The 12864-nt window shown below is 34.5% G+C and overlaps 1 long non-coding RNA gene across 1 annotated transcript; it reads right to left on the bottom strand.

The window, feature by feature from the left end:
- Positions 1–3100: 3100 nt before the first annotated feature.
- Positions 3101–4178, bottom strand: LOC149033686 (uncharacterized). The gene is made up of 3 exons (XR_016177260.1): positions 3995–4178; positions 3636–3908; positions 3101–3540 (listed from the first exon to the last, which is right to left on the bottom strand). It is a non-coding gene; the product is annotated as an uncharacterized LOC149033686 (long non-coding RNA).
- Between the last annotated feature and the right edge of the window lie 8686 nt (positions 4179–12864).

The raw sequence follows: 12864 nt of genomic DNA, 5'->3' as shown, positions 1-12864 counted from the left end.
AAGATAGAGCGATTTTGCAAAGTATATGTTTGGTAGACAATTTTATTTCCTACAAAGAAGGTAATATACAAAGATATTGTATTTCCCTTACTTTTCGAGATATATTAAAAAACTAAAAATCAAATTCTCACCTTTTTTACATTTTTTTAAATATCTCAAAAAGAAAGCAAGATAGATCGATTTTACAAATGAATTTTTTGTAGACAATTTTATTTCTTACAATAAAGGTTATATACAAAGATATTGTATTTTCCTTACTTTTCAAAATATATTTAAAAAATAAAAAACATATTCCCAACTTTTTTTAGATTTTTTTAAATATCTCAAAAACAAAGCAAGATAGAGCGATTTTGCAAAGTATATGTTTGGTAGACAATTTTATTTCCTACAAAGAAGGTAATATACAAAGATATTGTATTTCCCTTACTTTTCGAGATATATTAAAAAACTAAAAATCCAATTTTCACCTTTTTTTACATTTTTTTAAATATCTCAAAAAGTAAGCAGGATAGAGCAAATTTACACTTTTTATGTTTTGTAGATAATTTTGTTTTTTAAAAAAATGTTTATATAAAAAGATATTGTATTTCCCTTACTTTTCGAGATATATTAAAAAAAAAAAAAAACTAATTTCCTCCTTTTTTTACTTTTTTTTAAATATCTCAAAAAGTAAGAAAGATAGAGCAATTATTTATATATTATGTTTTGTAGACATTTTTATTTTCACCAAAAATGTTATTTACAAAGATATTTAATTTCCCTTAATTTTCGAAATATATTATAAAAATAAAAAACAAATTCCAACCTTTTTTTATATTTTTTTGAATATCTCAAAAAGAAAGCAAGATAGAGCGATTTTACATATATTATGTTTTGTAGACAATTTTATTTTCTACAAAACATTTTATATACAAAGATATTGTATTTCTCTTACTTTTCGAGATATATTAAAAAAATTAATAAAAAATTCCCTCCTTTTTTTAGATTTTTTTGAATATCTCAAAAAGAAAGCAAGATAGAGCGAATTTACGAATATTGTGTTTTGTAGACAATTTTCTTTCCTCCAAAAATTTTATATACAAATATATTGTATTTCTATGACTTTTCGAGATATGTTAAAAAAAATAAAAAACAAATTCCTTCCTTTTTTACTTTTATTAATATATCTCAAAAAGTAAGAAGAATAGAGCAAATATTTGTATATTATGTTTTGTAGACATTTTTATTTCTTACTAAAAAGATTATTTACAAAGATATTGAATTTCCCTTACTTTACGAGATATATTAAAATGATAAAAAAAAAATTCCAACCTTCTTTTACATTCTTTTAAATATCTCAAAAAGTAAGCAAGATAGAGCGATTTTACATATATTATGTTTTGTAGACAATTTTATTTTTTACAAAACATTTTATATACAAAGATATTGTATTTCCCTTACTTTTCGAGATATATTAAAAAATAATAAAAAATATTCCCAGCTTTTCTTACATTTTTGAAAATATGCAAAAAAGTAAGCAAGATAGAGCGATTTTTTATATATTTTGTTTTTTAGACAATTTTATTTGCTACAAAAAAGGTCGTGTACAAAGATATTGTATTTATGTTACTTTTCGAGATATATTAAAAAAATATAAAACAAATGCCCACCTTTTTTACATTTTTAATAATATCTCAAAAAAGAAGCAAGATAGAGCAATTTTTTATATATTATGTTTTGTAGACAATTTTATTTCCTACTATAAATTTTATTTACTAAGTTATTGTATTTTTTTTACTGTTCGAGATATATTAAAAACTAATAAAAAATATTCCCAGCTTTTCTTACATTTTTGAAAATATGCAAAAAGGTAATCAAGATAAAGCTATTTTTTATATATTTTGTTTTTTAGACAATTTTATTTGCTAAAAAAAGGTCGGGGACAAATATATTTTATTTTCCTTACTTTTCGAGACATATTAACAAAATTAAGAAACAATTCCCACCTTTTCATACATTTTAAATATATCTCAAATAGTAAACAAGATAAAGCGATTTCTTTGCTGTAATGTTTTGTAGACAATTTTATTTGCCACAAATAAGACATTGTACAAAGATATTGTGTTTCCCTTACTTTTCGAGATTTATTCAAAAATTTAAAAAACAGTTCCCACCATTTCTTACATTTTTGAAAATATCTCAAAAAGTAAGCAAGATAAAGCGATTTTTTTATACAATATGTTTAGTAGACCATTATATTTGCTACAAAAAAGGTTATTACAAAGATATTGTATTTCCCTAAATTTTTGAAATATATTAAAAAAATAAACAAATAAATTCCTAACTTTCCTTACATTTTTTAATTTATCTTAAAAAGTAGGCAAGATAAACAGATTTCTTATAGAATATGTTTTGTATACACTTTTATTTGCTACAAAAAATGTCGTGTACAAAGATATCGTTTTTCGCTTACTTTTCGAGATATATTAAGAAAATTAAAAAACAATTCCCACTTTTTTTTAATTTTTGAAAATATCTAAAAATGAGCAAGATAAAGCGATTATTATAAATTATTTTTTGTAGACAATTTTATTTGCTACAAAAAAGGTTTCGTACAATGATATCGTACTTCGATTCCTTTTCGAGATATATTAAAAAAATTAAAAAACAATTCCCACCTTTTCTTACATTTTTGAATATATCTTAAAAAGTTAGCAAGATAAAGCGATTCCTTTATTTCAATATTTTGTAGACAATTATATTTGCTACAAAAAAGCTTATTTACAATGATATTTTATCTTCCTTACTTTTCGAGATATATTAAAAATAATATGATTACTCTCATACCTGATACTTTTTATTAAGCTTCACCACTGAGACTTTTTTTACTTTTTTGAAGACTGTTTAAGGTTAGAAGCTTGTAACTTAAAGAAAGCTGAGTTAAATATAGACGGGAATGAAAATAAATTTTAAAAAATACATTGTTTCTGACATTTTTTGTTTATTCTTAATAATTACATAAGTAACTGTACAATTTCCGCCGAGATTTTTGTTAAATTAATAATAGGGGAAATCTATATCTTTTTTTTCGTAATAGTCATTAAAGCTGACTTCTTCTCCGTCATCGTCTGGAATGTCATTTGCTTTTTCATGTTTAAGTGGGTGAAAAATACGATTGATTTTCTACATTCATTTCTTGAGTTTCGGTCCGAATCATCTCTTCAGCAATGTTACTAATAATGAATTTCTGTTGTTCTTTGACAACATTATTTTCACAGAACCAATCACTACATATCTTGGGGATTTCAAATTGCTTGTAATATACTTTTGTTTCTCTTCCACGGTGTCGATCAATGTATATATCATCGTCATACTTCTTCTAATCGCTGCTTTGTAGCAGATATTTTAGGTGCTGTTTGAACTGACGAAACAAATCGAGCATAGCATAGTTTGTGATAGGAGGCTTTACTCTCGACAAGACAATTAATGCTCATTAATCATTGAATCATTTCTCTCCCACAATCATCATTCCGCTTTTCAGCAATATCTAGCAGTTTGCACCTAAGATAAGCGTTTCGAACCTGGATTAATTGGCTTTTGCTTTGAATCTAGAGGCTTGTTACAAAAAAAGCATTTATTTTTGAAGTCGAACTCACTATTAGTCGGCAATCGTGCATACCAAACATTGAGAAGATGATGGTACCGGAGATTCCATCGTTTCTTCTTCATTTAGCTTTCTTTTTTTCACTGGTGTTTAAACAAGTCTGGCAGATTATCGCTCTCTGCAAGCGCTGTATGTAGTAACCACAGTAAGTTACACAGTAGTGTAGTAACCAAACGAAAATTGACGATAAAGTACAATCAAAGTGTCAATATTGTAGACTATTAGATTAATATGTAGTTCTTATTGTATTTGATTTCTTGTTAACCTGAAAAACATCAATATAATACTAATCTTTAAATAAAAATTTGATATTGTGATAAAATACTAACATATAAAATTTCAATTCTTTACCTGCTTTTCATGTCTCTTGCTCTTTAACAAACTCGTATATATCTATATATTTTAATCGGAAATTTTTTCCATGCTCAGATGATGATGAAGTTTTCATCCTTATTACATCAATCAAAATGGCGATAGCGGCATGACAACTTCGGATTCCTTACACAGACAGAGCATTTTTGAGTCTTTTGTTAAGTTTTTTTTTCAGTATACTGAATCTGCTCATTTGAAATGAAGTGAAAATAGATTCCGGAAGCATTCTTTTTTGCCTCTGCGGGCATATCTCTGCGAATTTTTAAATTTGGTCATCAGCTGTTGATAGAAGATTCGCACGATCAACCATTTGCTTCAAAATTCTGCCTAAACCATTACTTGGACCTTTCCCATGGCCTCGTTCATAGGTTCATATGTTGATCCACAGATGTCACTACTTTTAATTACTATTGTGGCGATACGTGCCTAGTGTATCGACGCGGCACACTGGCGCCCTTCCTCCCTATGCGGGTACTAGACTAACTAAACCCAAGTTGAACGTAACGGTCGAAATGTAAGTTAGTCCTATATATGGCGTCCAAGAGTTTAGTTGTATCTTGTTAATAAATTTATATATTTTTGTTACTTTAATTGACGACTATCGCGTAAATCTCCAGATCAACCTTTTCCGTTAACCTTGTTCCCCACATAAATAATTGGTGCCGAAACCCGGGAATATAAAAAAAGGAAAAAAAATGGAAATTCAGGGAACAAAGACCGGTACAGCAAAAAATGGCGCAGATAGTCGAACAGAGAACAAAGGACCCGAGATACAGGCAAGCGAATTTCGTAGCGTTAAATTAGCTCCTTTCATGAGAGACGAACCAACGCTATGGTTCATGATGCTAGAGCGTGAATTCGCAGCTTATAATGTACGCTCTGATGCCGTAAAAAGCGCAGCAGTTGTCCGACATTTGGATGTTGCGACCTTGAAAATTGTGGCGGACATAATTGCCACCACGTCTAACGATTCATATACTGAAATAAAGGAGGCATTGATCACACGCTTAACAGCGTCGGAAGAATCAAAATTTCGACAACTCCTTACAGGCTTGGAGCTACAGAACAAAAAACCTTCAGTTCTGCTAAGAGAAATGAAATTATTAGCAGGAGACAATGTAAGTACCCAAGTCCTACAAACCCTATGGTTACAGAGATTGCCAACGAGAATACAGGAAGTACTAGCAGTCGTAGAAGACGTTGGTCTCGAACGTCTAGCAACCCTAGCCGATAAAACAATAGAAAGAACAGGGCATTATGAGGTAGCAACCATAGTTGACAAAAGCTCGGGAGACGAAACACAAGATAGAAAACTACATGACGAAATGGCACAGCTCACAGAAAAAATGGCCCACCTGGAAACCTTAGTAAGAGGTAAATATCATGGCAGACAATATGATCGACCAGTTTATCATTCCAGGAATAGATCAAGATCTAGGAGTCGTAATAGGAATAGACCATGCTATTTCCATGCAAAATTTGGCGAAAAGTCATGGAGATGTCGTAAACCTTGTAACTGGACCGGCCCAGATCAGCGAAAACAGGGAAACTAGATACACCATCTAATATTGAGGCGATTGGAGATGGTGCACAGAGACAAAGCCGCCTCATAATTCCAGACAGAATATCCGGAATAAGATTTTTGATAGACACAGGCGCTGATATATCTGTTATCCCAAAAACATCTGGTGACAGGAGAACATTAGACAGCGAATATAACCTATATGCTGCAAACGGTTCAACCATTCATACGTATGGTAAAAAAGTACTTTCCATAAACCTAGGCTTACGTAGACAATTTATATGGAAGTTCACAGTTGCAAAAACAACAAGAGCAATTTTGGGAGTAGATTTCCTAGGATATTATAATTTACTGGTGGACATAAAAAATAAAAAATTGATTGATGGCAAAACGCAACTTTCTAGCAGAGGTGAAATTAGCAATTCCAGTCACCCCACAATTACTACGATCAATAGCAGTAGTGGATGTCACGAGCTGCTAAGGAAATTCGTGGCGATCACCAAGCCAAACTTCACCAATAGTACAAAGCATCGAGTTCAACATTACATAGTAACTAAAGGACCTCCAATTACAGAAAAAGCGAGACGTCTTCCACCCGAAAAACTTAAAGCTGCAAAGAAAGAATTCGAATTAATGCTAAAACAAGGTATTTGTCAACCGTCAAAAAGTCAATGGGCTAGTCCTTTACATATGGTAAGGAAGAAAACTGGAGAATGGAGACCATGCGGTGACTACCGTAGGCTCAATAGTATAACTCAACCAGATAGGTATCCTCTTCCTCATATACACGACTTTACACATCAGTTAGAAGGCTCAAAAATATACTCAGTTTTAGATCTCGCTCGTGCTTATCATCAAATTCCCATAGCTCCTGAAGACAGAGAAAAAACAGCATTAATTACACCATTCGGTTTATTCGAATATCTGGTAATGCCTTTTGGTTTATGCAATGCAGCACAATCTTTCCAGAGATTTATGGACACGGTATTACGTAACCTTCACTACTGTTATTGCTATATAGATGACATATTAATAGCTTCTAAATCAGTAGAAGAACATTACCAACATCTACAAACAGTATTTAAAAGATTAGAGGAGTACGGTTTATCTATAAATATAGACAAATGCATATTGGCAAAGGAAAAAGTCAGGTATTTGGGTTTTGAAATAAGCTCTGCTGGTATTGCACCGTTGACAGAACGAGTTCAGGCAATTCAGAATTACCCCAAACCTAAAACGATAACAGACCTAAGACGTTTTCTGGGTATACTAAATTTCTATAGGAGGTTTATACCAAAAGCAGCAGAAACTCATATATTGCTAAACTCCTTACTAACTGGAACAAAAAAAAGAGACAAACGTCCGATAAAATGGACTCCACTCACAGAAGAAGCATTTGAGTTATGTAAAAAACAAATATCAGATACATCACTGCTACACTATCCTAAGGAAAACGCAAAACTACGATTATCAACTGATGCTTCAGACAAGGCGATTGGAGCTGTCTTGGAACAATTGGAAAATGACGAATGGAAACCTCTCGGATTTTTCTCTAGAAAACTCGAAAAAGCTCAACTCAAATATAGCACTTATGATCGAGAACTTTTGGCCATCTACAAAAGTATAAAATTTTTCAAACATCTTCTAGAAGGCCAAGACATAACTATACAAACCGACCATAAACCATTGACTCAAGCTTTTCACCAGAAATCCGACAAAGCCACTCCAAGACAATTAAGACACCTAGATTATATCGGCCAATTTACAACAAAAATAGTACATATAACAGGCCAAAATAACCAAATAGCAGACACGCTATCGAGAATCGAGCAAATTGACATGCCAACCATAATCTCCACTGAAGAACTCATCAGAGAACAAACTACAGATGAAGAACTTCAACAGATTTTAAAGGGAAGCATGCCTATGTGGAAGCTGTACAAAATTAGAATAAACGATTCAAACTCCTACCTGTATTGTGACATAGAGAAAGATGATATACGTCCATACGTACCGAACAGTCTACGTAAAAGAATTTTCAATGCCACCCATAACTTATCGCATCCCAGTGGTAGAAACACCAAGAGAATCATCGCGAAAAGTTTCGTATGGCCAAAAATGAACGCAGACATCAGAGAATGGAGTAGAACATGCATTAAGTGCCAGAAAAGCAAAATACAACGCCATAATAAAATCACTCCGGAAAAAATAGAGGTACCCAAGGGACGATTCGAACACATCCATATAGATATCGTAGGACCATTACCACCATCAAAAGGATATACATATTGTCTTACAATGATAGATCGTTTTACAAGATGGCCTGAAGCCACTCCAATAAAAGATATAACAGCTGACACAGTAGCAACCGCATTATATAGCACATGGATCGCTAGATTTGGAGCTCCGGTTACGATTACTACAGACCAAGGTACACAATTCGAATCTCAATTATTTAATGCACTGACTAAACTTTTAGGTTGCACAAGAACTCGCACAACAGCTTATCATCCAGCTTCAAATGGAATAATAGAGCGATGGCATCGATCTCTCAAAACAGCTATAATTTGTAGCGGTTCAACAGAATGGGTTGATATTTTACCAACAGTTTTATTAGGTTTACGTACTAGCTATAAGGAAGATTTAAAAGCAAGCGCAGCAGAAATGCTATATGGAGTAACGCTAAGACTTCCCGGAGAATTTTTTCTAAATGAAGAGCTACCAGATAATCCACAGATGTATATAGAAAAATTCAGAGAACATATGAGAAGAATACGTCCTGTACCAACAGCACATCATATAAAAAGCAAACCTTTCGTACACAAAACCTTGTACAGCTGCACCCATGTTTTTGTAAGAGTAGACGCAATGAAAAAGTCATTAGACGCACCATACGAAGGACCATTTCCAATAATAGAAAGACTGACAGATCATGTTTTTAAAATAGATTACAAAGGAATAGCAACAAATATGTCTACAGAACGTTTAAAACCAGCGTTTTTTGAAAACCTACAAGAAAAGAAAACTGTGCAATTTAAAACTTATTAGGTACCAAAGATTATTAACCTCAAAGACTGTACATATTGTTAAGAATAAGATAGGTTAAATGTTAGGGAGGGAGTGGTTGTGGCGATACGTGCCTAGTGTATCGACGCGGCACACTGGCGCCCTTCCTCCCTATGCGGGTACTAGACTAACTAAACCCAAGTTGAACGTAACGGTCGAAATGTAAGTTAGTCCTATATATGGCGTCCAAGAGTTTAGTTGTATCTTGTTAATAAATTTATATATTTTTGTTACTTTAATTGACGACTATCGCGTAAATCTCCAGATCAACCTTTTCCGTTAACCTTGTTCCCCACAACTATGTAGAGGGTTTCTCTATAGTAAAGATAATATTAGACTGAATTTTGTTTTATGATTTTTATTTAACGGATGCGACTTGCTTTTCTTAGTTGTACACTTCTCAACAGCTACGTACAGACTAGTAACTACTTCTTGTAAGCCTGGTTCCCTAGCCTCTAAGAGAAACCCTCTACAGTGAATTGGTGCCGAAACCCGGATACGTCCACATAAAAAAATAAAAAAATAATACAACAACTAAAATAGAAAAAATAATAAAAAGAAAAACAATGGCGCAACCAACCAGCGAAGCCGACGTGGCCCGTGCCGATACATACACAAAGGAAATCAACGCCAGTGAGTTTAAGAAATGTAACGCTTCCAGCTTTTTGGAAAGAGGAACCAAATTTATGGTTCGTAATGTTGGAAAAGGAATTCGCGGCGTACAACATTAAATCGGATGCCGTAAAGGTTTCAGCGGTGGTAAGGAATTTGGATACCACGCTGATAAGAGAGGTATACGACATCTTAGCATCCCCCCCCCGAGCAATGTACGTACACACATTTAAAAGAAGCAATAATACACAGACTAACTAAATCCGACGAACAACGGCTAAGGCGATTATTAATGGGAATTGAATTAGGAGACAAAAAACCATCCGAACTTTGGAGAGAAATTAAACGCTTAGCAGGTGATAGTATTAGTGAAAAAAATGCTCGTAACTTTATGGATGCAAAGGATGCCAACCAGGGCACAAAGGATCCTGGCCATTGCAGACGAAAATACGTCACCCGCAAAGTTAGCGGAAATGGGTGACAAGATTCTCGAGAGAGAGCGTCTGCCAGAAACGGCCGCCATTTCGGAAGAAGCGCCAATAGGAAGTGCCGCTCAAACAACAACCAATCGCGAGGTAGCAGAATTCAGGCGGGAAATCGCGCAACTAACAGAGAAGATAGAAAAATTGATGCGCGGCAGAAGAAAATACCGAAGTTTCCGCGGAAGATCCCGAAGTCGAAGCCGATCGTCAAACACTCACCGAAACGATGACGGCCTATGTTATTACCACTGGAAATTCGCGGAACGATCGTGGAAGTGCAGATCCCCGTGCAAGTGGACAGGCCCGGATGAAAGAAAGCCTTCGGAAAACTAGTGCAAGCGTCTCAAATAGAGGCGGTTGACGACGCGACGAAAAACCTGCGCCTCATGGTAAATGATAAGAAAACAGGAGCATGTTTTCTAATAGACACTGGTGCAGACGTCTCAGTGATTCCACGTACTTCGTTACATGAAACCAAAGACAATACGTGTAAGTTATACGCGGCAAACGGTGCAGAAATAGACACATTCGGAAAAAAACTTTTAAACTTAAATCTTGGACTTCCTCGAGATTTTTCATGGAGATTTATTATAGCAAATGTTTCTAAAGCAATAATAGGCGCCGATTTCTTACATTTTTATAACTTACTACCAGATTTAAGAAACAAAAAATTGTTGGACGGCAATACATTGCTTTCTAGGAAAGCAGAATTAGTAAATATTGACGTTCCAACCATTTTGACCATTAATTGCAATAGTCCGTATTTAGAATTTTTTAGGGAGTATGCAGATTTAACTAAACCAACTTCAAGGAAACCCATCAGCCACACGGTGAAACATTATATTACCACAAAAGGTCCTCCAATAGCAGAGAAAGCAAGAAGACTAAATCCGGAAAAACTGCGAATCACACAAGCCGAATTTCAGCAACTAGTCAACGAAAGAATCTGTCGCCCGTCCAAGAGTCAATGGGCGAGCCCTCTGCATATGGTACCAAAGAAAAATGGCGAATGGAGGCCATGTGGAGATTATAGGCGATTGAATAGCGTTACGGTACCAGACAGGTACCCTATTCCACATGTACACGACGTCACGCAACAATTCCGTGACTGTAATATATTTTCCACAATAGATTTGTCTAGAGCATATTACCAAATTCCGTTGGCTGAGGAAGACCTAGAAAAAACAGCGGTAATTACACCTTTTGGTTTGTTCGAATACACAGTAATGCCTTTCGGTTTATGTAACGCGGCGCAAACATTCCAAAGGTTTATGAACATAGTATTAAGCAAATTAGATTTCTGTGCCTGTTACATAGATGATATAATTGTAGCGTCTAAAAATAAGGAATCCCATGAAAAACATCTGCGTGCAATACTTGATAGACTTAGGCAATATGGACTAACAATAAATATTTCAAAGTGCAATTTTTTTCAAAATAGCGTAAACTACTTAGGTTATAAGATAGATAATAAGGGTATAGCGCCGTTGGATGAACGAGTCCACGCTATACAAAACTATACCAAACCAAAGACTGTTTCAGATATGCGACGTTTCCTTGGGGTAGTGAATTTTTATAGGAGGTTCTTACCAAAGGCTGCAGAGTGGCTTGACCCACCTAACAAATGTATGGTAGGTGCCAAGAAGCACGACAAAAGACTGATAGAATTGAATCAAGCAGCGGAAGAAGCTTTCAAAAAAGCCAAAGAAGCAATTGCCACAGCAACGTTATTGGCATACCCAAAAGAGAAAGCAGTATTAAAATTAAAGACTGATGCTTCCGATAACGCAATTGGAGCAGTTTTAGAACAATTCTGCGATAACAAATGGGAACCACTAACATATTTCTCAAGGAAACTAGAAAAAGCGCAAATTAGATATAGGGTGTATGATAGGGAATTATTAGCTATCTATAAAAGCCTAAAGTTTTTCAGATATTTTGTCGAAAGAAGAGAATTAATAATAGAGACTGACCATAAACAACTGTCATACGCTTTTAAGCAAAATACGGATAAAGCAAGCCCAAGACAAGCCAGACAGTTGGATTACGTAGGACAGTTTACTTCTAAAATTGTTTACGTTGCTGGAAAAGACAATATGGCAGCTGACGCTATGTCAAGACTGGAAACCATAGACATGCCAGTCCTGGTATCAACAGAAGAGCTAATGGCAAAGCAACAAGAGGATGACGAACTAAAGAATATTTTGACAGAAGAAAAATGGAACCTGCAGAAGATTTTCCTCGATAGCTCTGATAAATATATTTATGGCGACATAGTAGGAAAAAAGCATACGACCATACGTTCCAGTCTCTTTACGGAGGCAGATTTTTAAGAACGTACACAATTTGTCACATCCCAGCGGCAGAGTAACAAAACACCTTATAGGAAAAAGCTTCATGTGGCCAAAAATGAACAAAGATATTGCAGAATGGTCCAATACATGTTTAGCATGCCAAAAGTGCAAAATAAGCCGTCATAACAAACAGGTACCTGCGAAAATAGAAGTACCACAAGGACGTTTCGAACATGTACACATAGATATAATAGGTCCATTACCAACGATTAAAAATATGAGATACTGCCTAACTATGATCGATAGGTTTACTCGTTGGCTGGAAGCAATTCCAATGCCGGATACCTCAGCAGATACAGTGGCAACAACATTTTATTCGCAGTGGATTTCAAGATTTGGTTCTCCTATTACAATTACAACTGATCAAGGAACGCAATTTGAAAGTCAACTATTTGAAGCGTTAACCAAATTAGTCGGAGCGAAAAGAATTAGAACAACAGCATATCACCCTGCATCAAATGGAATGATAGAAAGATGGCATAGATCACTTAAAGCAGCAATAATGTGCCATGAAGAAAAAGACTGGGTAGGAATACTACCAACAGTGCTCCTTGGTCTACGCACAAGCCTAAAGGAAGATATAAAAGCTTCAGCTGCGGAATTGGTATATGGTGAAAACATCAGACTACCAGGAGAATTTTTCCTCAGCGAAGAACTATTACAAGATCCACACATATTCTTAGAAAAATTAAGACAACATATAAGGCAAATCAGACCGATACTCACAGCGCACCATATCAAAAAGAAACACTTTATTCAGGATAGGTTGTATACATGTACGCACATATTTTTAAGGGTCGACGCTGTAAAAAA

Source organism: Polistes dominula, unplaced genomic scaffold, assembly GCF_049000335.1.
Source record: "Polistes dominula isolate Pdom_NZ unplaced genomic scaffold, Pdom_raw_medaka contig_28, whole genome shotgun sequence".
NCBI lineage: Eukaryota > Metazoa > Arthropoda > Insecta > Hymenoptera > Vespidae > Polistes > Polistes dominula.
Note: the sequence above shows the minus strand (reverse complement) of the source record. Positions and strands in the feature narration are given on the sequence as shown.